The sequence below is a fragment of the Aquila chrysaetos genome (assembly GCF_900496995.4).
Source record: "Aquila chrysaetos chrysaetos chromosome W unlocalized genomic scaffold, bAquChr1.4 W_unloc_1, whole genome shotgun sequence".
Lineage (NCBI taxonomy): Eukaryota > Metazoa > Chordata > Aves > Accipitriformes > Accipitridae > Aquila > Aquila chrysaetos.
The window spans coordinates 1,231,657-1,257,199 of NW_024470321.1; the positions used below are offsets into that span (position 1 = coordinate 1,231,657).

Below are 25,543 nucleotides of genomic sequence, written 5' to 3' on the forward strand. Positions count from 1 at the left end.
TTATGTTTTCGATTTAGTATGAGAAGAATGTTGATAACACACTGATGTTTTCAGTTGTTGCTAAGTAGTGTTTAGTCTCAAGTCAAGGATTTTTCAGCTTCTCATGCCCAGCCAGCAAGAAGGCTGGAGGGGCACAGGAAGTTGGGAGGGGACACAGCCAGGGCAGCTGACCCAAACTGGCCAAAGGGGTATTCCATACCATGTGACATCATGCCTAGTATATAAACTGGGTGTCGGTTGTCAGGTGGTGAGCATTTGCATTGTGTATCACTTGTTTTGTATATTCCAATCCTTTTGTTATTATTATTGTCATTTTATTATTATTATCATTATTAGTTTCTTCCTTTCTGTCCTATTAAACTGTTCTTATCTCAAACCACAAGTCTTACTTTTTTTTTTCTTTCCAATTCTTTCCCCCATCCCACTGGTGGGGGGGGAAGTGAGTGAGTGGCTGTGTGGTGCTTAGTTACCGGCTGGGGTTAAACCACGACAAATACCTGATTTGTGTTCTTGTACACAGTATGTGAAGCTGAAGAAAATAATGTTGAATGAAGCACTATCCATTATGTCTGAAGCAATACGATTACTCATGGTGTGCCTCACTCTTGTAAAATCTAATTCAGGCATTTTACTTTAAAATATCTTTTAATAGAGGGAAATGGATCCATCTATTGCAAGGGAGGTATATCTTCTCTTGGGACATACTGTACTGACCACCAGATCTTGTCAGAGAAGCTAATTTGTCAAAAGATTAATTTAAAAGGCTCACTCTTCTAGATATTTCAGACATCCACCTCCAGAAGTATCTTTTGTATCTGATGACATTTAGAAAAAGACCTTTCATCTGAGCAGTCCAAAATGTGGGGCAGATCTTATAAACTGATTATACATAGATGATAAAAGCCTGGGTCTACTACCATCAATGGCAAAACTCAAAATGTTTTCAAAAACACTACAGATCCCCACAGAATACAGAAAACTCTTGCTGAAATGCAGCCGCTTCTGGTGTGGAAGTTGACATACAGCACAGTACAAGGAGGATTAAAAAAAACCCAAATAATTTTATCCAATATAATTGCAGAAGGAATTTTAAAAGGCAGAAGGTAATGAGCCTACTGGAATTTAGCTAGAAATAATAGCCCTTTGTTTCTGATATACTTAAGGAACTACAGCTGGCATCACATTGGCTAATAAGTACAGAAGCCTGTCAGGAAATGAGATTTGAAGAACTGTATTCTGACTAGTTAGAGATTCAGGGCCAGACTGCATCTTCAGATCTGCACAGAGAGGGACTCTATGAAAACACGATTAGTTCCTGGAAAACAAGCGACTCAGCTCAATGACATCTAGCACACTTTCCTGGAGTGTTTTCTGTTGGGTTGGAGCTGTGTGTAGGGAAGGACAGACTCCATGAGAAATTTGGAACTGTGGTTCCCTTCTCGGCCTTGACCAGCTTTAGGCAATTATCCAGAAAAGGGTAGATGTGCGAGCTATTTCCCACAGGACATATGGAGAACTGAGAAAGGCACAAAGTCATTACAGAAGCAAAAGTTCTTCATTAAAATGGCCTTCATCTTTTGATAATACCTTAAATATGAATCTGACCAATAGCACAAACACAAAACCTGCTGGCTTGATGGAAGGCTTTACTCCAGAAAGCAAACCGCACAGGTTTTCTCTCCCTTGCTAGTTGTTGTGGGAAAGGATGATGTGGCTTTCAATAAGGACAACTATAAATTGTACAGATCTTTAAATCTCTTCCATAATTTCAGACTAAAGATGACTTCTTTGAAGACTTGAAACAGCTGGACTACAAAATTAATCAAATTATGTCTTAAGAACTTTTTTGTTCAAGTGCTGTTACTCAATTCCATCTCTTAATGCTATTCTTGTGATCTCCCCAATTTGAGTCTGAGAGCAGAAGGTGGATAAGGCCCGAAATTCTGAGTGTCACCATGCTTGTGTCTTAAATGGACCTTTTTCATTGATAAATGAGCTACAGAATTGTTCTTTTTGTTTGTTTGTTTAGCTTTTTTTTAAAGGCAGGATGTAAATTTTGCCCAATATTTTCCTCTACTAACACTAAGAAATCAAATGCAGTGCAGTGATATGCAACTCCATTACTTCCTCTTCTTTTGCAGGAAATTGACTCCTGGCACTTGAATACTGGATCACATAAATCTGAAAACAGTGCAGGAGCTGAACATTGCAAGGCACAAGCAGCTCAGTCATCCATGTATGATTAATGAAACATCACAGAGTAATGGGGAGGGGTCAATAGGTTTCTATCTAATGTCCTGAACTTTGTTGAGTAAGTATCTCAGGAAATTATGTATGCTGAGAAACAATGTGCTGCTTCTAGAAGCTCTGATTCAGTATTATGAGAGCCAACACGTGGTCACAGGCAATTTGGCAATACCATCAGATAGGGCTGGCTGGCTATCATGTGGCAGGCTCCTTGAAGAAAGAACATGGAAAATAAATGTCACCTACTTCCAATTGCTGTGCTGCCTTAGGAGCAGAATCAGATGATGAGTCCGTTATTATAAAATATGGTAGTTGCTGTTTTGCAAGACACTATGGACAGAGAGGAAAGGAGTTCAAGGAAAGAAGTACAAAATTTTCTCAGAAGTTGTGCCTCAATGGTTAGTTTTACACCTCCAGAGAAACACAGACAGAAAGAACCACTAGATCGTCTTATCTCATCTCTTGTATGTCACACACTTTCAAATGTCATCTAGTTATCTGTGTATTGAGCCCATTAATTTATGTCTAACTGAAGCATAACGTGTTTTGCTAAAAGTATTAATCATCCTCACTGTTAAAAATGTGCGACTTCTTTCTGGTTTGAAATTGCTTCAGGTTCCAGCCATGAGTTCTTGTTTTGCTTTTCTCTAAGGCCAAGCAGGACATTGTCTCATGAACAAAATCCAAGGACTTTTGAGCTCTCTCCTTAACTGTGATTACTGAAATGCAGAAGGGACAGTCACTGTCCTGGATCCAGACATATTCATTAATGCTCATGTAATTTAAAAAGCTTTCACTTCTACTCAAATGGAAAAACAAAATACCACTACAACATAAAAGTGTTGCCAGGAGATTTTCTGAAGTCACTGGAATATTAGTTAGGAAACTCTTCATTTGCCTGGTTTTCTGTAAGGATTACTTAAGCTTGTACAGCCAAATGTTACTATAGCAGCACTAGTTTAAAATATGCATATGCCAATATAAAATTTTTTGTTTGTCCTTTATTGTTTGAGGTGGTGTTTTTCAAGGCACACAATATTTTAGACAGCATATAACTGCTAAGAAAATATTTTCTCCTACCACTAATTTACTCTGACAGCACTTAGAGCAACGCATTGTCAAGACAAGATTCTGCCATGTGACTCCTGTTGACTTTAAGTGGAACCACTCATCAAAAACCTTGGTGGATTCACCTCAGTAACTCTAGATGTTTGCAAACTAGATGTTTGCAAACTACATGTTTACATCCGAACTAGTTCTCTGAACTCCTTTTACAGTCTCTGGAGAGAAGGTGGCACATATAAAGAATGATCTTTCTGACCTGACTTAAGCTTCACTGAAATGAGATGAATAGTCTCAGATAAATGCCTCTTTCTCTCCACTGACCTTCATAAGGATACCTCACTGGTTTGTGGGCATCCACCCTATAGATGCCTATTGTTATATGGCATGAATCCTGCTGCTTCTATCTCAGTTAGAATTACCCTAGAGTTACTAGTATCCAACTTTTTCAGACAACTGTAGCAGAGTAGCAGCACCAACCAGTCAGGGATCAATGCCTTTCTGTTTCATGAGGTACCCTATGGCTGATACATGGATTTTGATTTTTACCATATCCCAAATTTTGTGATCACTGACCCTTCCCCTGCAGCTCCTTGGGATAGGGAGCAGCCCGCTGTGAGGTCCAAGCGCCTGCAGCTGAGCGGGTTACTCTGGTACTATCATAGTCCATCAGGGACCCTCATTTTAAAGCAGAGAGGAAGATTATGAAGAATGTTTTCCAAGTAAGAAATGCATTCACCCAGTTAGGAAAAACTACTAAGCAAAGAGATCTGTATGTATTCCTTCTTCAGTAACTGCATTTGGAGGGAGACAAAAGATCACTGGCTCAGGTAAACCTCTTCATGGAACAGAGAGAAGTGACCCTGGGAGTTGATGCAGGGAGCACCTCATATTTTCAGGGCTGAAAACATGACAGACAGATATATCTTTTCACAGAGTGTCTTCCAAAGCTATTTTGTGTTTCTAATCATATAGGAAGCTAAGAAATCCTACTGACAGGCAATAACCTTTAAACTGAAGCTAAATGAAGAAAGGGCATGCTTTATTTCATCCTATCCAATAACAAAAAAAAAAAAACCCCACCCAACTTGTTACTTACTGCAGGTCAATAGCAACACTGAATGCAAATAAATTATTTTGAGTGATTACAGTAACACATCTGCTTTTCACTCAGTATTCCTCTAAAGCAACAGGTGTTTTTTGATTCATCCACAAGGTTATATCGCATCATTTAAAACCAGGTTTGATCTGACCTGCCACAAAGCAAGTTACAATCCAACACAATCAATGTCTAAAACAATTAAACATTATAAGTGTACAATAAGATGGATCTGGGTAGCTTTTTCTCCCTTCCCCAAGACAGATCCAGAAAGCAGGCAGACAAGCCCTGGCAATAACTCTACAGGAAACATTTTTAAGTTGATTCCCATGGTACCTCACAAGGCAGCAATGACTATTTCTCTGAAGGAGACCATTACCAACAATGGCTGCAACTCTGGTATGGATGAGAAATGGAATTTCATTATAACTGCATTCAAAGTTATTTCAATGAGCACTGATTGCTGTCTCTTTTTAAAAAAGAAATAAATTACTAAGTAGATTCAGTGGTTGTGGGAATCACACCCCATGATTTCCCACTCCCTGGTCTCCTTTTCTCCTTATAAAAACAGTGATGCACTCTCCTGCTCATATTTTGGCATTGCCACCACATAACCTGAGGCATTAATGAGGCTAGATTTTGTCATTTAATCTAAAATAGGTAATTAGCCACAATTTTTTTAAAATTAACATTGATGTAGAGGAATTTAATTGTAGTGACATATCAGTTGGACAGGCTTTACTTTTCGTTGTCCATAAAACAGGTTCAGTGTTATTTTCTGCCATGGCATTTTTCCCAATCCTGACTCAATGGTGTGCCTCTTCTTCTCTGAGGCACCACATCACGGAATGAGATAGTCATCAAACTACTGCTGCTTCTTGTTCTTTAGCCTCTTAATCTGAAATGCAAACTGTGATGAGGTCCTTGGAGGAAAGCATTTCCTTTGCTAGCTGAAACTGGACTGAAACCACAAAAAAACTTTCCAGACAAAGTGACAATGGCTGCTGGTTATGTCAGATACAGAAAATCCTGTTTTCAGTTAAGTTAGTTAATAATTTTCAACTTGAAATAATTTTAATAATACCTAGAGATGTAGCCAAAGTCATTCTAACCCTTTCTATTCTTCCTGATTGATGATACAAACTCCTGGTTGAAAATAAAATGGGGAATGATGTAGTTAAGTTTTTAGTTGACACAGGAGCAATTTATTGGTATTAAATAGTTGTAAAGGACTCATGAGTAAATATTCCATGGCTGTTGTTGGTGCAATGGGAAAATGAGAGGTTAGACCCTTTTTCCAACTGATTGAGTGTAAAATTGGTAACAAGATGTTTGTACCTGAGTTTTTATACATGCCAGAATGCCCGTTACCTCTAATGGGAAGGGACTTGTTGAATAAATTAGGGGCACAAATAATTTTTGATGCAACTAAAATAAGAGTCCATATTCTGCAAAATAATGCCTGGGAAGTGCAGATATATGTGTTACAGGAACTACTTGGGACAGCAGAAGACAAAGAAAAGGAAGTCAACTCCATTGCAGAAATAGAAGATGCTGTAACTCCCTTCATACGGGCAACTGAGAAACCTGGAAGAGCTATATCTGCTGAACTGGTAAAAACAGAATTGAAGACAAGAGCTAAGCCAGTAAGACGAAAACAGTATCCTATAAAATTGGAAGCCTGTGTTGGATTGGAACCTATCATAAACAACTTCCTCAAGTACGGACTGTTGCAAGAGTGCCAGTCAGAATATAACACTCCAATTCTACCTGTTAAAATATAGTAGATCTAAGAGCTATCAACGAAATAGTAGTGGATGTCCATCCAGTGGTACCTAATCCCTATACCTTGCTAAGGACTATTATTGATGCTAATGTTTATTTTACAGTACTGGACTTGAAGGATGCTTTCTTCTGCATCCCTGTAGAAGAACAAAGTCAGAAACTGTTTGCTTTTGAATGGGAAAGTCCCTCAACAGGATGAAAGATGCAGTTATGCTGGACAGGGCTTCCCCAAGGATTCGAGAATAGCCCCACGATTTTTGGTAACGTACTTGCAAAAGAACTGGAGCAGTGGCAAGGTAAGGAAGCTAATGTTACCTTGTTACAGTATGTAGACAACATACTGCTGGGGGCAGACACGGCTGCTGGAAGAGAGAGAGGCAACAGCGCTGCCAGTGAACACTTCTGCTCAGAAGGCTGAACTAATTGCATCGACCTGAGCTTTAGAGATTTCGGAAGGAAAGCAGGCCAACATCTACACTGACTCAAAGTATGCCCTTGGAATAATACATGCACATGGTGCAATTTGGAAGGAGAGAGGATTATTATCACCACAAGGAAATCCTATAAAATATAGCAAAGAAATTTTGAGGTTACTCGAAGTAGTCAATAAACCAAAGGAAGTGACAGTAATACATTGCAGAGCACACCAATCTGGACAGACAGATATAATCAAAGGGAATCAAAAGGCCGATGAGACTGCAAAAAAGCTGTTTCATTTACAAAAATTGCAGTCTTAGTTCCTGAAAGTGCTTTTAATGTTAATGACCCTGAATATACAGAGAAAGAAGATAAATTGCCTGAGTTCTAAAATGTATTAAGACTTCTGAAGGATGGTGGAAAACTCCAGATGGACAATGTATAGTTACCCCTCAAGTAATGAGGGAAATTATGAAAGGAACACATGGTACCACTCATATGGGAGCTGAGGCCCTGGTAGAAATGGTGAGAACACATGCAATAGGCATTAACATGCTAAAAATTTCTAAAAGTATTACACAAGGTTGTGAAATCTGTTTGAAGAATAATTCCAAAATTCAAAAAAGACCCTTACCAAGAGAGATAAGAAAAGGCTTTATACCTGGGAAATATTGGCAAATTGATTTCTCTGAATTATGAAAGTGTAAAGAATATAAATATTTATTGGTAATTGTTGATACCTTCTCAGGTTGGCCAGAAGCTTTCCCGTGTAGCACCAACAAAGCCAGAGAGGTGGTAAAAAAATGCTTTTGAAAGAAATAATACCTAGGTTTGAAGTTCCCAAAGGATTTTCTTCAGATAGGGGACCCCATTTTGTAGCAGAAATCATACAGGAAATTTCTAAATTCTTACAGATAAAGTGGGATTTACACACTCCATGGAGACCACAGTCTAGTGGGAAAGTAGAAAGAATGAATCAAACAATTAAACAACAAATTAGGAAATTATGTCAGGAAACTCAGATGAAATGGATTGCAGTCTTGCCTCTGGCATTACTTAGAATCAGAATAACACCTAGGACAAAAGAGAAGATTAGTCCATTTGAAATATTGCATGGAAAGCCTTATGTTACAAATTTGACAGGAAAAGATAGTCAGATGCACCTGAAAGGAGAACAAATCTTGGGGCATTATTTAATATCTTTGGGCAGAGTAATTAACTCTCTCCATAGATAAATCCAGGTTAAAGCTCCTGTGCCTTTGGATTCGCCAGTATACCCCTTCAAGCCGGGAGACTCAGTATATCTGCAGACGTGGAAAGATGAACCACTCACGGAGAAGTGGAGAGGACCCTATCAAGTGCTACTGACTACAAACACTGCAGTGAAGCTCCAGGGAGTTGAATCCTGGATTCACTATACTAGAATAAAGAAGATACCATCCCCTTGTGGACTTCCACTCCAAAGGGACCTTTGAAATTAAAACTAAAGAAAAACCAATATTAAGTTACAGTATAGTATTCTTGCAGAAATAATAATGAAGTTGCTAGTTGTAAATATTTTGATAATTTGGGTGAATAATAATCCTCAATTTCTGTTGCCACAGTGGGATAGAAATCGCAATATTTCGGAACTCTTTGCCAGAGAAGTCACCAACATGTCTAGAAGGGCAACCAAGTTGGTGAGGGGCCTGGAGCATAAGTCTTATGAGGAGTGGCTGAGGGAGCTGGGGCTGTTTAGTCTGGAGAAAAGGAGGCTGAGGGGAGACCTTATCACTCTCTACAACTACCTGAAAGGAGGTTGTAGTGAGGTGGGTGTTGGTCTCTTCTGTCAGGTGGCTGGTGATAGGACAGGAGGAAATGGCCTCAAGTTGCAGCAAGGGAGATTTAGGTTAGATATTAGGAAAAATTTCTTTACTGAGCGGGTTGTCAGACATTCGAATAGGCTGCCCAGGGAAGTGGTTGAGTCACCATCCCTGGAGGTATTCAAAAAGCACGTAGAAAGGTACTCCATAATATGGTTTAGTGGGCATGGATGATGGTTAGACTCGATGATCTTGAAGGTCTTTTCCAACCTAAATGATTTTATGATTCTATGTCCACCTTCTCTTTAGGATCAGAAAATTCAGTTGGGGAAATGTATGGTTCTTGCCTAATTGGGATTCCAACCCCATTAGAAATATTGAAAAATTATACTATGTTAAGAGCATTTGGATTCAAAATGACATATAGTAATTTGTACAATATGGGAAGAACTACTAAAACTAAAGAAAGGAGAATGCTGAGAGTAAAAGTACGAGGAACTCTACCTGCAAAACATTGCACTACTTTTGTGAATTGTTCCTCAAAGTGTGACAATCTAACGCAATTGCAACCCCTTTTAGCATGTAATGAAACAGAAAATGTAAGTTATGCTTGGACCCACATTCAACTACCTCTGGAATGGTTTTTACTTTGCAGGCAATTAGCTTATGCTTATGTCCCAGCCAACATCACTGGAGGCCCTTGCTCAATTGGGAGATTAGCCCCATTGCTCCTAAACAAGGAGGATTTAAGAACTGAAGAAAGGCAAAAAGGAACAACTCATCAATTGCCTGAAGATTGTGACTCCCAAGTTACTCTTTATAGCGCAAGTGAAATAACAGCTGCAGCAATGCTAACACCTGGAGTAGGAGTCGCCATGAATTATCATACCTTAAAAAGAATTGCTTGTGCTTTGGTCAAAGACATTAATTATACATCACAAGCTCCGACAGCTCTTGGAACAGAAATGACCCAGATTAGAGAGGTGACCCTAGAGAACCGGGCAGCTATAGATTATCTATTATTAAGACATAATCATGGCTGTGAGGAATCTAAGGGAATGTGCTGTTTTAATCTTTCTGATAATTCACAGTTGGTGGAGAAAAAGATACAGCAACTGAAAGAATTAGCCTCTGATTTTTCAGAATGAGAAGGACTGGACTTTTTGTGGTTGACTTCATGGCTCCCAAATATGAGTTAGTTAAGACAATTGTTTGTGTTTATCGTGTTGTTTGTAGTTCTGATTTTGATAACTTGTTGTATGATACACTGCATGCCATTATGTAGACCAGGAATTTACAAAGGAATGGTGTGAGACTGAGGATGGATATTAAATACCATCATAAGTCTCAAAGGGGGAAAAAATTGATGTCAGATACAGAAAATCCTGTTGTAGATTAGAAAATCCTGTTTTAAATTAAGTTAGTTAATCATTTTCAACTTCAAACAATTTTAATAATACCTAGAGAAGTAGCCAAGATCATTCTGACCCTTTCTGTTCTTCCTGATTGATGATACATCCGTCTTGGCAGGAAAACGAACCATTGACCTGACACAGACTGACTTAGTGGTCAAAGTGAGGAGGGGATACCTCCCCAAATGACCAATGAAGACCACACAAAACCCCCGTGCGTGCGGAGAAGACATTTGATGTGTCATGGTTATATAATCCTATGCATATGCATTAGATAGTTTGAATATGTACTAGGTAGGAGTAGTTTAATAAATTATATGCAATTGTTACTGTATAAAAGAGACACACCTGATGAATCTGATGTGCTTGATTTGTGGAAAGTCCACCGAGCACCCAGGCCTGAATAAAAAGCAATATGCCTCCTGAGTATGTGAGATTGGTCTATTGCACATCGGGTAACAAATCTGCTTTTAGGACAACACTGGTAACCTGGCATAGATTTAATCTGGAAGTGTATGAATTAAAGAAGCCATATTATGTATTTCATCACTAACCATCCTGCCATTTCTTGATCATACTTACAGTAAAAAATTATTTTACATAGCCCATGTTCAGCATGGAAATGTCACCAAAACAATTTCTGCAAAAGTGACCTGAGACATAGCAACTGTGATAAATCTTTGGCTTCCTCTATTCTTTTCTGGGTAAACATTTGTTAAATGCAGCCAAAAAGAAAAGAAAAGAAAAATATATATGTGAAAGTGTATGCATATATGGGCATGTACACATATACATATATATAAATAACCAGATAATTTTCTTTTATGTTTATCTCCAAAGGCAATATAACTGTTTTAGAGGCATGTAGGTCAATAACTGCTGTCCTCCTTCCAGTACAGAAAGCCAAGCTCAATATCTTTTAAAGGTCTAGTAATGAGAAAATGTGAAGATAAACTCAAACTGTCTTTCACTGGCAGGTTTGCATTCTCCATGAATTTCTCCACCTAGACTGCTCAGTCCACCCAAATCCCTCAGCCCTCAAGGCCCAGTTGCAGGGCTTTTCTATCTAAATATGAATGTCACAGGTTTCCAGACTGCTCTCCCCACTCCCACGTTGTATATTCCAAAAACGCCAATTAGAGCCTTTTGATGACCTTAAAATCAAAATTCCAGAAATGGGTGGGAGACATATTCCAAGAATTTTCTGCAAACACACAATGCATGAGATCTACACCCTGTCCCAGGCTGCTGCAGAAGCAGCAACCCAGCCTACAGAGATTTAAAATTAACCAATTAAGATGTAATGGCCATCTAGCCTTCTCAGGATGTGAATGAGAGCAGACATATTTACAGTCACAGAGTATCATAAAATTCTATCCAGTTATGGAATAGAATAGTTAGAAGGGACCTACAATGATCATCTAGTCCAACTGTCTGACCAATTCAGGGCTGACCTAAAGTTAAAGGATGTTATTAAGGGCATTGTCCAAATGCCTCTTAAACACTGACAGGCTTGGGGAGTTGACCACCTCTCTAGGAAGCCTGTTCCAGTGTTTGACCACCCTCTAGGTAAAGAAATGCTTCCTAATGTCCAGTCTAAACCTCCCCTGGTGCAGCTTTGAACCATTCCCATGTGTCCTATCACTGGATACCAGGGAGAAGAGATCAGCACCTCCCTCTCCAATTCCCCTCCTCAGGAAGCTGTAGAGAGCAATGAGGTCGCCCCTCAGCCTCCTTTTCTCTAAACTAGACAAACCCAAAGTCCTTAGCCACTCCTCATAGGACATTCCTTCCAGCCCTTTCACCAGCTTTGTTGCCCTCCTCTGGATGCATTCAAGGACCACATTCTTCTTAAATTGTGGGGCCCAGAACTGCACGCAGTACTCAAGGTGAGGCCGCACCAGCGCTAAATACAGAGGGATGATCACCTCTTTTGATCGGCTGGTTATGCTTTGTTTGATGCACCCCAGGATGTGGTTTGCCCTCTTGGCTGCCAGGGCACACTGCTGACTCCTATTGAGCCTGCTGTCAACCAGCACCCCCAGGTCTCTTTCTGCAGGGCTACTCTCCAGCCACTCCTCTCTCAATCTATACTTGTGCCCGGCGTTACTCTGTCCCAGGTGCAGAATCCAGCATTTGTTCTTGCTAAATTTCATGCCACTGATGACTGCCCAATGCTCCAATCTATCTAGATCCCTCTGCAAGGCCTCTTGTCCCTCAAGAGAGTCAACAGCACCTCCCAGTTTGGTATCCTCAGCAAACTTGCTAATGGTGCATTCAACTCCTGCATCCAGATCATTGATAAAAATATTGAGCAGAACTGGCCCTAGAATTGAGCCCTGAGGAACACTGCTGGTGACTGGTCACCAGCCAGATGTAGCCCCATATCAAAGCAGGAGGGCTAAATTAGCCAGCAACATCCTGATTAGCTGCTCTGTGTGCGCATGTGTGTGTTAGACGATTTATAAGATCAATCGGAAGTGTCAGAAGAGATTTTAAAATTACCTTCTAGGGAAAAAAAGGAGTGGAAGAGAGGGATATTGAGTTTCAGGAAGACAATTGTACTACCTTACTGTGAAAGATGAAAATTAACAGAGGTGAATAAAGACTAAATTTGTCAATGTGTTTTTATGATTAATACTTTTCCACAGCCATACACACACAGACACAAAGGTGGCAAAGTTCATTTTGCATTGAAGAGCTTTGTTACGGTGGGGTTAATAGTCACTGTTTAATTATCCTTACACAGGGATTTCCCTTTTTTTAAAATTAATCTTATTTATGCTTGTGAACACTGAAGGACTGTGCAAGCACTTCAAAGTGGAATCCTCTATTTATTCAAAGGTCAGAGATGATTGTAGGTTCATGGTCCAAATACCCTGGAAAAAAAAATCTTTCTCCCCATGTCTCTGCTGTACCCTGCTCCCACCTCATTCTCTCCATCTAGTCCAGGGAAAATGGTAAACAGAAATTTAACCCAGAACTGCATAAAGGAGGCTGTCAGCCTTTTTGCTTCTGAGGAGAGCAACAGTACAATTGTCTGAGTGTACTGTGTTGATGAATATAAAACATAAATCACTGCTGTCATAATACAACTGGGGCAGGTGAAGAGAAGCTTCTTTCTACCAAGAGAGCAACAGCACCAGCATCTCAAAGGTGAGGGAGATTTGACCATTTTTTTCTTTGTCACCAAGCCTCCACTCTTTCTGCTTCTCCATCTGGTCACAGCATAACTTTCCCCAATATGTGCCCAACATCCTGAACTCCTGTCCACCCTGAAACTTCTCAGCTGATGTCCTGGTTCTGGCTGGGATAGAGGTTTTTTTTTTTTCTAGTAGCTGGTATAGTGTTATATTTTGGATTTAGTATGAGAAGAATGTTGATAACACACTGATGTTTTCAGTTTTTGCTAAGTAGCATTTTGTAGTGGTTTAACCCCAGTCAGCACCTAAGCACCACGCAGCCGCTCACTCACTTCCCCCCACCCAGTGGGATGGGGGAGAAAATCAGGAAAAGAAGTAAAACTTGTGGGTTGAGATAAGAACGGTTTAATAGAACAGAAAAGAAGAAACTAATAATGATAATGATAACACTAATAAAGTGACAGCAGTAATGATAAAAGTATTAGAATATGCAAGTGACACACAGTGCAATTGCTCACCACTCGCTGATCGACGCCCAGTTAGTCCCCGAGCGGCGATCCCCCCGCCCCCACTCCCCCCAGTTCCTAAACTAGACGTGACGTCCCATGGTATGGAATACCCCGTTGGCCACTTTGGGTCAGGTGCCCTGGCTGTGTCCTGTGCCAACTTCTTGTGCCCTTTCAGCTTTCTCGCTGGCTGGGCATGAGAAGCTGAAAAATCCTTGACTTGAGACTAAACATTACTTAGCAACAACTGAAAACATCAGTGTTATCAACATTCTTCTCATACCTAACTCAAAAACATAGCACTGTAACAGCTACTAGGAAGACAGTTAACTCTATCCCAGCTGAAACCAGGACACATTTCTACTAAGTCAAGGATTTTTCAGCTTCTCATGCCCAGCCAGCAAGAAGGCTGGAGGGGCACAAGAAGTTGGGAGGGGACACAGCCAGGGCAGCTGACCCAAAGTGGCCAACGGGGTATTCCATACCATGTGACGTCATGTCTAGTATATAAACTGGGGGGAGTTAGCTTGGGAGGTGGATCACTGCCTGGGAACTAACTGGGCATTGGTCGGCAAGTGTTGAGCAATTGCATTGTGCATCATTTGTATATTCCAATTTTTTTATTATTATTATTGTCATTTTATCATTGTTATTAGCATTATTATTATCTTCCTTTCTGTCCTATTAAACTGTTCTTATCTCAACCCACAAATGTTACTTTTTTTCCCCGATTGTCTCCCCCATCCCACTGGGTGGGAGCGTGTCACAGTAGAGATGGACATGACAAACATCAGATTGTGCCAAAATGGCTACTTTATTGTTCTAACAAGCTTTTTTATAACTTTCTTCAGAGTATGTGTTCATATATGATTGGTTTAGTTAGTAACTAACAATTCATGATTGGGTAACAGTTTTGCTGCAGATTCGTCAAGACGGTTCTTCTTATCATTTTCTTGCTCGGGACTTTCCAGACTCTCAAGGATACACCACGAGCTGCTCAAGGTCACGCTGCTCACGCACCGTCAGGCATTCGGCAGATTCGCTACATTCCCCGACGATTCCCCCTTTTTGTATTTGTGCTAAAAATATTGCTCCGGCGGCCCTCTGCAGGGCCCTTTGCAGAAGGCTGAGAAGACAGGGCAACATTAGGAGCACAGTTATCACAATCAAGATCACTACCCCCACAGTCTTGAGCAGAGATATCAACCATCCAGACAATCCCCAACCCTCGAACATCTTTGCTAGCCAAGCTGACTCATCGCTTTTTGTCAACTTCCTGACTTCCTTCTTTAATTGTTGAATACTACTGTAAATGGATTTTGAGTGATCGGATAGATTCATACAACACATCCCTTCAAACTCATCACAACCATGTCCTTGTGCTAATAGCAAAAAATCAATTGCAGCTCTATTTTGTAGCGTAGCATGTCTAACATTATCAACGTCAGTTAGAAGGACACTTAAAGCTAAAGAGGTAGCATTAGTTTGTTTGCTAAGCCAACATCCCAACTTATTTAAAGTTCTTAAGGCATTTGCAACGCCAACTCCTGGTGCCAGTATGGAGGCTGCTATTATCTGGCCTCGATTCCAGAATTCAAGGTTATCTTGACAGGAAGTGCTAAAATGATGAACAGTCCTTTGGACTCACTTATGTTTTCGAGTCATGTTCAGAATCATTGACACATTTGGTGTTAATAACGTGAGGTGTCCGAGGCTACACGGGCCTCCATTCAATTTAGATGGAATGCCTCCCCAGGCACGATCTCCACAGATTAAAAACACACCAGGAGGTAGCGCAAGAGGAACAACAGAGGATCGTGAAGCATTAGGTGCCGTGTAATTACACCACGCAGTTGCATTGCGATAGAGAATACTAGTTGCATTAACATTTTGGCCTCGGCAAGCACTATTGTTATAAGAGTAATTAAAAAATACACAAGCATCCATCACTACAGATCCTAGTAATTCTAACTCTTGGGGTTCCTGGGTAACCTGCGAGAGGTGTGCATACACACCATCCCAGTTTTTTGTACAATTTTCTGGAGAACTACAGAGATTCGGGATCTGCAGTGAGTTCGGCCATGTGTCCACGGGTATTCCTACCAAGCATGTAGAAAATGGATTTTCAGGGCTTGCGGTGGCGAGACACATGGTGTCCTGATGTGTCATGCTTGCTAAAGTGACCCAAACATTTTGTTTAGGTTGTGAGACCATCCATCCTTCACCCTGAGGCAGGTTCCAATACAGGCCGAACATACCGAGCAGGAACCCAGCGAGGACTGGCGTCTGTGGAAACACAAGCATAACCCCTTCCCCAGGTTAATAGCTCACATGGTCCACCCCACTGATCAGTAATTAAATCTTTAACATGTACTTTGATGCCTTTTTGTAAATTCTGTGTTGAAAAAAGAGAAGAGAAATGTTGAAAAAGAGGAGGTAGAGAAGAATTATCCCCATAATGGAGAAAGTTAAGAACATAAACTGCTTTATCTAAACATGCCTGTGGTGATTCCCCAATCATTCCCCCTTTTTGTTTTTGAAGCTGCCGCTTCAACGTGCCATGTGCACGCTCAACAATTGCTTGTCCTGTCGGGGAGTGGGGAATTCCTGTAACATGAGTAACACCCCACGAATTAAAAAATGTTCGAACTTTCTGTGAAACATATGCTGGGCCATTGTCCATTTTAATTTGGCGTGGCACGCCAAGCATAGAGAAAGCCTTCTGCAAATGTCGAATCACATCTTTTCCTGTTTCTGCAGTATGTGCTGTTGCTACCAAAGCATGAGAATAAGTATCAATAGAAACATGAACATATTTCTGTTGGCCAAATTCATTTATATGAGTAACATCAGTTTGCCAAATCTGTAAAGCCTGCATACCTCTGGGATTAGTACCAAAATACACTGGAGTGTGAGTTCCTTGACAATCAGGGCAGGCAGCTATAATGGAGCGAGCTTCAGTATGGGACAAACCAAACTGCTGTCGTAAAGCTCGAAAACCTTGATGAAAAAATTGATGTGATAATACAGCTTGTTGCTTCAGGTTAGGAACAGTACTCAGAGCCATAGCAGAAACAAGAGCATCTGCTCTGGCATTACCTTCCGTATAAAATCCTGGTAAAGTGGTATGACTCCGGATGTGCATGATAAAATAAGGTTCTGTCCGTAGTTGAATACCTTTCCAGAGTTCTAAAAGCACATCAAATAATAATTGATTGTCTAACATCGTCAAAACCACTTTGTCTAGGCGAGAAACTGTTAGCTACATATGCTGAGTCAATTACAATATTTACAGGAGTAGAAAAAATAGAAAAAGCAACAGCCATTGCACGCAGCTCTACTACTTGTGGAGAACCATTTTGATATACTACTTTGTTGTTCCAGTTGTTGTTGTCATACCATACTACTGCTGCTTTACCTGTTTTTCCCGAGCCATCTGTAAAGACAGTGGGGCCTTTCACAGGTTCTGGCTGGTTTAGATTTTTCTGACCAAATGGTACTTCTCGAGCAAAGTTCGGTAACGGGTGTGACGGTAGATGATACGATATCTGCCCTTGAAAACCCGCCATGGCCGCTTGCAGCTCGTAATTGTTTGCCAGACACCATTCAAAATACCAATTTTGAACAGGTAAAACAATCGTAGCTGGATCACGTCCTGTTAGTTCTAAACATCGTTTTCTGGCTTTTATGATTACATCAGCAATAAGTTCAAACAATCCAGGAGCAGTTTTTCGTGGCCGGAATGATAAAAACATTCATTCTAAAATATATAATGGGTCATCCCACTCAGAATTCCACTGCACCAAAGCACCAAATGGCACAGTTTTGTCAATTAGTACAAAGAATTGTACCAATTGAGACAGATCTATTCAAGAAACAAATTTCTTGTATATGCATTGTTCCACCATGTGAATTACATTTAACGCTTCCTTATTTAATATTCTGGGTTCTGTTGGATCAGTGGAATTTTTTAATAATTCCAATAAAGGTTGCAACTGCAAATTGGTCAGTCCAAGATAGGGCCTGAAACAGCACTTGTGCGAGATGTGTAATGTCATATGGACACAGCAGATCCGTGCTGATTATTCGAATAAGTTGCATCACCTCAGGAGAATTGATTCCAAATTTTTGTGCTTTATTCTGCAAATCCTGCACCACTTTCCATCTAATTGGATTGTGCTCATTGTGCTGGTTTGTGCCTGCAGCAGCTTTGAAAACAGGAAATGTACCAGGAGCCTCTGCTGTTATGTTTACAGGCTTCGGACATGCTGGTATTGGAGAGCACGGGCTGAGGCGTTCAACTAGATCCCAGTTGCCAGCTTCGGCAGAATATTTCTTAACTCCCTCCCAAAATTGATCAGGGGATCTTGGGACTACAGTTACTGTGGATGGAGGGAGAGTCCATGGCGGGGCTTTTTTCACTATGGTTTTATCTATAAGATGCAGAGCTTGCATAGCGGCAGTTAAAGCTTCTTCTCCCTCACTTTCATTTTTGTTCTCACTTTCCGGCTCTGTGTTATTCGCCGGATTCGCTGTATGTTCCTCCTCGGGGGGGAGCCGATGGGGTCACCCCTTCTGCTGCTGCACCGCTAGGTGCCGCTGCTGCACCACTGGGTGGGGAGGGCCCCTCATCGCCCTGTAAAATATTTAATGGCGGAGGAGAAGAAGGTGGACGAGGGCATGATCTGCTTTTGCCCGTGAGGGGTTTCCTGCCTGCTACCGCTGATGCTGCGGCATCGGCTTCATTTGTTCCTTGGCCACAAACTTTCCCCTTCCTAACACTTTCTGGTTTTTCATCTTTCTTTTGCTCATCATTCACCTCACATTCTGCTTTCTATTCCTTCAGGGTCTCGCTTAATAGACGCCATATAATCGCCAACTCACATGCCTCTTTCCGTCCTTTAGAGATCTCATCCAATATTTTCCATCCTACTGCTTGCCATGCACTCACACTGAATACAGTAACTGTTGTGGCTTCAAAGCCTTGCATCTTACTCCATATCAAAATCTTTTCCAGGTTTTGTTCGGTGGTTTTAACCCCTTTTCTTTTTAATAGGGCTTTCCAGGTAGACAAAATTGTCTCCTCTTCTTTTGTTAATTGCTGCCCCATTCTAACAGTTTAGTCCCCGGTGGCTCACCTTTTTAGGTGTCGAAGTTCAGGTCCGGACCAAGCAGACTCCCTCTGCTCTCAGCTTCACCAGGCTCCGTCTCCGCAGCTCTCCCCGCTGCCACAATACTTCTCAGCAGCTCTCCCCGCCGCCGCAATATTTCTATCTAGTACCAAAATATGTTCTTTAAATGATCACTTCGCCCGATCACGTCGGGGTCACCATTTGTCACAGTAGAGACGGACACGACAAACATCAGATTGTGCCAAAATGGCTACTTTATTGTTCTAACAAGCCTTTTTATAACTTTCTTCAGAGTATGTGTTCATATATGATTGGTTTAGTTAGTAACTAACAATTCATGATTGGGTAACAGTTTTGCTGCAGATTCGTCAAGACGGTTCTTCTTATCATTTTCTTGCTCGGGACTTTCCAGACTCTCAAGGATACACCACGAGCTGCTCAAGGTCACGCTGCTCACGCACTGTCAGGCATTCAGCAGATTCGCTACATTCCCTGACAGGAGCGAGCTGTGCTCGCTGCATGGTGCTTAGTTGTTGGCTGGGGTTAAACCACGACAGCTGACCACCTGAATCTGCAAGGTGTGATGTGCTCCAGAAAGGGTTTTCCATGCTTGTCAGTTACTCCTTGTGCTGTAATCCTGCAACGGAAATATTTTTAAAGGGCAGTAATTCATGGCAGTCTACATCTTCCCTAAGATGTGGATGAAGAATTGTATGAGGAACATGGATGAATATTATGGATGAATAATGGAGGGATATTAAGGATGAATATGGTGGATGAATATGGATGAAGAATGGAGAGAAGATTGTCCTCTAGGCCATCATCACAGCATAATAAATATATATGTAAAAATGATAGTACTTTACACCAATTACAGCTTCTGAGAACAATGTGCACTATGAGGATGAACACCTTATCATCTGTTCACAAGCTCTACATTTTGCAGTTAGTACTTAGGAAGCTATTATTATAACTCTAATCCTGCTAAGCAAATGGGCATCTTCATTTGACCTTCATCTAGGATTTCCTGGGACTCTACTAAATGATCTAATAACAAGCAAGTGTATCGCCAAGCAACAAATTCAGACTCAGGAGTCACTACCAGCAAGTCTGTTAGCCCTGGCCTGATAACCACTTTATCTTCATGAGGTAGAATCTGCCACTCCTGATGCATGATTTTATGTGGACAAAGACATGGCATGGCCTGTTGTGCTGGGTCTAGCTAGAATGGAGTTAATTCTCTTCATAGGAGCCCATATGGTGCTGTGTTTTAGATTTGTGACCAAAACGGTGTTGATAACACAACAGTGTTTTAGTTATTGCTGAACAGTGCTTGCACAGCATCAAGGCTGCCTCTGTTTCTCGCTCTGCTGCCCCTAAGAGTAGGCTGGGGGTGAGCAAGAAGTTGGGAGGGGACATAGCCAGGATAGTTGACCCAAATTGGCCAAATGGATATTCCATACCATATGATGTTGTGCTCAGCAATAAAAGTTAAAGGAAAGGGGGAGGATGCAGTGGCAGTTGTGGTTATATGTGATGATGTGCTCCCTCCCTGCAACCTGACCTTTATTTCCCTGCTCAAGTGATAACCACCAGTGGCAGTCATAATGGATGCATCTGGTCATGATAGCTCCTGCATCTGGCTCAAAGTGGATTCAGGGAAGACAGATAACAACACAGTAGCCAAGGGCTAGTTGAGCATGCGCCAACCAAAATATGGCTGGTATGCAAATATGAGTATGAGTCAATCATCTTACTCCATAAATAGTCAACAGCCCAGGGCCCATTGAGCTCTCCTGCATGGCAGTGGGCTGCACATGAGGATCTCCCCTTCAGTAGGGATGCCGCTCAAAATTACTCCTCAAGGTTGAGAGAATCCTTGTCGCCTCAGATACTTGGTAAGTGAATTGGGAATAAGAGCACTGAAACTTTGAAATCTTAGCTAAGTGATATAAAGGACTGATTGTGCATATATAATCCTTTAGATATAAGCCATTGACCAAGTCTGGGACTAACTCTGGATCCAGCTGCACCTAAACTCCCCTCAAAAAAGGAGTTTAGAATGCAAGGGGGTCCTTTCTGAACCTCATGACTCAACGGGAGGGTCTCCCTGACAGTTTTGTCTGACCCTGTCCTCTATGCAGTAAATACTCAAGGATACCATGCCATCAAAACTCATTAAACAACTGTCGCATTTACCATTGAACTTTCTTAACTCATTGTCTCATGTCAATAAAATATATCGTTGCTTCGCTCTTGTGAGTGAAGTGCATCACACCATCTGTGACATTATGGTCTTTGTCTTCCCAAGTAACCATTATGCACGCTGAGGCCCTGCTTTCAGGAAGTACCTAAACATCTACCTGCCAATGGGAAGTAGTGAATAAATTGCTTTTTTTGCTTTGCTTGCACATACAGCTTTTGCTTTACCTATTAAACTGTAATTATCTCGATCCACAAGTTTATGCGCCTTCCTTCTATTTTCTCCCTGTCCTGTGGGCGAGGGAACTGAGCAAGCAGCTGTGTGGGTGCTTGGCTGCTGGCTGGGGTAAATGCACCACAGTCCTTTTTGGTGCCCAAACAGGGACTCAAGGGGTTTGAGATAAAAGCAGATTTGATCACACTGTGCTAGACGGAATTTATAGCCTTTATAGTTGTTTAGCTGTTAATTGGCAGGTTCCTGTGCTTGCCACAGCGCTTCCTTACTTTGCTGTTGTCCCAATTCAATGTTGGGGAAGGTTTCGATATGGTCCCAAAAGCAAGATTAAGACACAAACGAGGTCAAATGCTGTATACCCAAAAGAGCTTTTATTATCAAAAGTATCAAAAGTAGAAAATAGTAGTGATAGGATAGAATGGAAGAAAAGGAAGAAATCAAGCAAGCAGTCGGGATACAGTTGCAAGGATAGTCACCACCATGGATCCAGCGGCATTGTTACGGATGCACGCACACTCAAATCCAACAGGTGTTAAAGCTCAGATTTATTCTTCAGTAAAAAGTTAGTTAGAGCTCCAGTAACAGTAGTGAACTACAGGCTCAATGGTGTAAGGGGAATTACTACAAAGGCAACTTAAGAATCCTTGAGATTTAAAAGTGATGACTCAAAATGCGCATATCACTCAGCTAAAAGCTGAGGGCTCTCTCCCTTGAGGAGTTACCTCGGGCGGTGCCCCAACCCTAGGGGGAGTCCCCGACTGCAGACCCGCTGCTCCGAGGAGGACTGATTCCAACATGTCCTCTGGCGGGACCCCGTTTATACCCCTGTCGAATCTGATCTGTGGTCATTTAATCCCTATTGGCCAAGAAGGTCACCTCAGTGTACCTGGCGCATCTCGATTGGCCAGTTCAAATTTCAACCTGCAGCCTCTAGGGTTTAGGGTTTTTTTTTTCCTTCCCCTTCTGCCTGCCTGGAGAAGTTTCGTTTCCTGCTGGTGGGATGGGGCAGGGGGAAAGTGTACTGCCACAGGCATCCCACTGATCCTCAGTCTTCAATTCTTCGGTGGTGGGTGCACACCACGGCTTGTCTCCACGGTTTTTTATAGGGCATAGTTCGATGATGCATGCACATACGTACTGTTCATGCACTGTTCACGTGCTGCAGGTTTCGTCTATCACACGACCTTGGTGTGATCAACACCAGAAACCAGTACCTTATCTCAAAGACTACAGTTTCCATGAGAATGGTAGTCTCCACATTCTTTGCTGGCTCTGGCCTGTCTCCTCCCCTGGATGCCTCAGTGGCCTGATAATCATCCCTTTGGACAGAGTGCCCTGCTTAAACAAGCCATCTTTGGGATAAGTGGCTGGTCACAGCAAACAATCCTTGAGACAAATGGCTTGATATGATAGTCCAGTCTCTCACAACAAACAACCTTTGAGACAAATAGCTCAAGATAACAATTCAGTCTCTCACAAGACCACCCCATGGCTCAAAGATTGCTTCGGGACCCATGGTGGTTTTGAGAAAAGATAGCTATATAGAAAAAAAACAGAAAAGAGCATTTCATACAATCCGTACTACCGATGGCGTGGTTCGACACACAGTGCGAATTCGTTTAACACCGTCAGGTGAAACAGTAGTTGCAAATTGCATATTAGTTACAACACGTTGAATCAATTGTATAAAACATGGAACGATACATGGTAAAAACAACAACATGGCAAAACCACACAACAAGTAAAATAGGATTCGCTTAACCCATGGACCACCAGGAAGCCAGGAAAACATACCAATGTCCCAGCCTTTCCATGTCTGGACAGGAACATGGGCCAGCTTTTGTATTCCCGCAGTAATTTGCTTAACAATTTTCCTGCTGTCAGCATTTTTTAAACAACAGTTAGAATCATTTAGTTTACCACAAACACCTCCTTCTTCGGCTAGCAGGTAATCGAGAACCATGCGATGTTGTAATATTGCTGTTTGCATTTGTGTGGCTTGATCCGCCAATAGGTCAAGGGCACGGGCTGTCTCATTGGTAATGATCTCTAGGACAGCTTGTAACCGGATGATGCGATTTAGATTATACATAGGTTCTCGAGCACTGCTAACCCCCTTGTTGGGGTTCCAGGTGGCAGGTCCATAATGTTGTATGATACATTGAGGGGTCCACTCGTCCTTGCCCCAGGTTTGACCACTCCCACCTGCTATAGAGGTATCAATGGACCGCCAATATCGATTGTTATCATCATATACCTTAACACCCAGTCCATCCCCTTCATCCTCCAGGAGCAGAAAAAACAAGGGGCGAATTACCCCCATATAACACACTCCAGTCCAATTTGCTGGTAGCAGTTTGTAGGCACGTTGGCCACACACCCAACAGTGACCGTTTAAGGCTCAAGTACCATTTTCAAATGGACCTAGAGATATTTTGGGAATTTGAAAATACGTAGTATTGTCTATCCCAAGGGGATGAAACAGAGAAGTTGTTCGATTTCATGTGTCTGAGATACGGCAAAACCATGCCCCTGTTTTGTTTTTCCATAGACAATAAGTCATTGTGTTTAAGGCCTGTCCATAATGCCTCAAAGATGGAGTGGGGCCTGTTTGATCCGTAGGTGACCAAAAGGTGTCAAACAACTTCTCATTTCCATCTTCACCCACCCATGCCCACCGTGTGCTAGTATGAGCACAGTCAGAAAAACTATAACAATGGTTTCCATACGTATAGGTCCAGTTACATTTGCTATTTCCCACAGGGATACCACTCTTCTGTGTTCAGTTCAAGCAATATTCGCCTTGGGCTGGGTATCGTATTGTCCAGGGCTGTGTGTCTTCACCCCAATAAGAATAATTTTTGACCTCACTGTAATTACTCACTAACCATTCAAGGGAAATAGGGACAGCAGTCCATGGCCAGCTTTCCAAACCTAAAGGCCCACCACATACCCAACAATTAGTCAGATTAAAAGTGTTGGCCACTTGCTGGCCTAGAGCCATAAATTCATTTTGCCACCCTGAGCTGAAGAGGGGGGCACAGGAGTTTCCCCAGATATTAAAGGCGGCGACAGTGGTCGACCAAAACAACATCTGCGGTGGTATGCCAAATATCCTATAAATATTAACAAAGCAATCACTGACAAAACTACACAGATAATTAACAGCTTCATGTATTCCTTCAGGCAGGCTCCAGAGTCTTCACCTGAAAGAGAAAAGAAAAACAGACTCAGTTCATTCTAAGGAACCGGAAACAAGTTGATATTAGAAGGATGGAATAATCCACCTGGTGTTGATCTTATGTTCTTTTCCATGAGCATCTTTTGCTTTCCAAGCATATTTATTCATTGGGGTTTCCAGTACCAGAGGTACGGCCCTCACTGTGGGGAGTTCAATTAAGCCTGATGGATACCGTTCCACACAGAGGCTCTCTGGGCCACCCTTTTAGGGGGCAGAGTTCCTGCTAAAACTGTTTTGATTACTTTAAATGGGCATCTAAGCACTCTTGATTATTGCTGCTACAAACAGCCTCGGTTTAGAAGATGCATGTATCATACATATAATTATACCAATATATATTATATATTATGAATTGTATCATACCTAAAATGCATCACATATTACTATCAATATGTGACAGTATATAATTAAACAATATTGTTTCATAAAAACTTTTATTAACTCTGTAGGTATATTAGGTATAATGCGTATTATATCATATTAATAAAATAATGCAGCTGTATAAATACACAAAATATGTATTTATACATATATATAAACACAATGCATATGCAACAAATAGCACACACACAACCTACAATCCATGTGCTGGCACACAACAAACCAACACACAACATACTACACAGTACACTGCACACTATACAACACAAATTCTAGAACACAGACTGCATATACCATGTTCACTATAACACAATACTACATACACCATATCCAATAAACATACACAGACAAACACACACAATAAAAGGTATTAAATACACAGCTAGACACATCACAGCACTTGCTCAACAACAAAACCTCTTGTCTCATTTCCTAGTTGGTCCTGCAAAACTATCACTACAAGCAGTACTTACAAGGAGTCGTCCCTTAAGAACAGCCTACAAAAATTCCACCTAACCCTTTTCTGCTTCAATTTGTTCTTTTAATTCCACCACTTGTCCCAGAAAGGACCAAGTGAGGTTTTGGAGGGATTCAATAATTTGGAATTTTGCAGTACAGCCACTCTCCCTACCTTCTACAGCAGCAGCCAAAGTAACGCCAAAGCCTGCACAAAAAATCGATTTTTCCTTCCCTAATCCTACTCTCACATCCTTCTGCAAAGCACACATTTGGTCAGCCACATTCTGCAAAATATACCAGTCTCTCTGAACCCATTCTACCCCGGGCACAGAGGGCTCGCTTTATGTTTTCTTAAAAAAATCAAGCAAAGTTTCTTTCCCCAAAGGGGCAATTATACTATGACTCATCTTGTATAAAGCG

The 25,543-nt window shown here is 41.4% G+C and overlaps 1 long non-coding RNA gene across 1 annotated transcript; it reads right to left on the reverse strand.

Annotated features, from left to right (window-relative positions):
* Window positions 1–14,249: 14,249 nt before the first annotated feature.
* On the reverse strand, window positions 14,250–24,984 carry LOC121232888. The gene is made up of 3 exons (XR_005931744.1): window positions 24,974–24,984; window positions 21,726–21,729; window positions 14,250–14,932 (listed from the first exon to the last, which is right to left on the reverse strand). It is a non-coding gene; the product is annotated as an uncharacterized LOC121232888 (long non-coding RNA).
* Window positions 24,985–25,543: the final 559 nt, after the last annotated feature.